The sequence below is a fragment of the Cucurbita pepo genome, unplaced genomic scaffold (genome assembly GCF_002806865.2).
Source record: "Cucurbita pepo subsp. pepo cultivar mu-cu-16 unplaced genomic scaffold, ASM280686v2 Cp4.1_scaffold000262, whole genome shotgun sequence".
Lineage (NCBI taxonomy): Eukaryota > Viridiplantae > Streptophyta > Magnoliopsida > Cucurbitales > Cucurbitaceae > Cucurbita > Cucurbita pepo.
Genome location: NW_019646510.1, coordinates 3,435 through 4,314, shown reverse-complemented (window position 1 = coordinate 4,314; position 880 = coordinate 3,435). Strand labels below are relative to the sequence as shown.

General features: G+C 43.4%; 1 pseudogene; it reads left to right on the top strand.

Moving 5' to 3' along the window:
• Positions 1–559: 559 nt before the first annotated feature.
• On the top strand, positions 560–678 carry LOC111784692 (annotated as a pseudogene).
• The last annotated feature ends 202 nt before the right edge of the window (positions 679–880 follow it).

Below are 880 nucleotides of genomic sequence, written 5' to 3'. Positions count from 1 at the left end.
GACAAGGTGTTCTTCTTTATAAATGGGTTACAACCGTGGGCCAAAACAAAAGTACACGAGAAAAAGGTCCAAGACATAGTTACCGCAATTGCTAGCACCGAGAGACTCCCAAACAATGGGAACAAGGCGAGTTACCAAAGAAAAACAACACAGGCCCCAAACACTGNTTTAAAAAAATAATAAATAAATAATATATTTTTTATTTATTATAAACGGTTTAAAGTATTAATGTTACTTTTAAATTTCGTATGTACAATAGTATTTTCAAACTTTTTAAAAAAATTGAAGGGTATTAATGATACAATTAAAAACTTTATATGTCCCCATTTCAATTATTTGATTCTAATNAGCCCCAACAGGCCAAACAGAGGTAAGACAGACCAAGCGGGTGGACAGATAGACCTCCTCAGAACAACCAAGCGGGGACATCTCGAGGACNCTAAAAGGGTTCGGGTTCGATCTAGGTCAATTATTTGTTCCGAACACGTGCGTGCACCCATCGTCGCCTTGATCATGCTGCCCCGCATGCGTTAAATGTAATTTGTGTGCATTGCATGTCGGTTGCGATCATACTAGTACTAATGCACCAAATCCCATCAAAACTCTGCAGGTAAGCGTGTTTGCACGAGGGTAGTACCAAGTTGGGTGACCACTTGGGAAGTCCTCGTGTGGCACCCCTTTTTTATTTGCTCGTTATTTCACTTTCTCCCCGTTCTTTTCTTCCTTTCTTTACAAATGGCAATCTCTCCCACTCGCACGCTCACGCCCATCGCATTTCTTCTCATCGACGTGCCCGTGCGGGCCCCGTCGACCGTTCCAGGCATGTGCGTGCACCCATCGTTGCCTCGATCATGCCGCCCCATGTCACGGTCATGCTCGT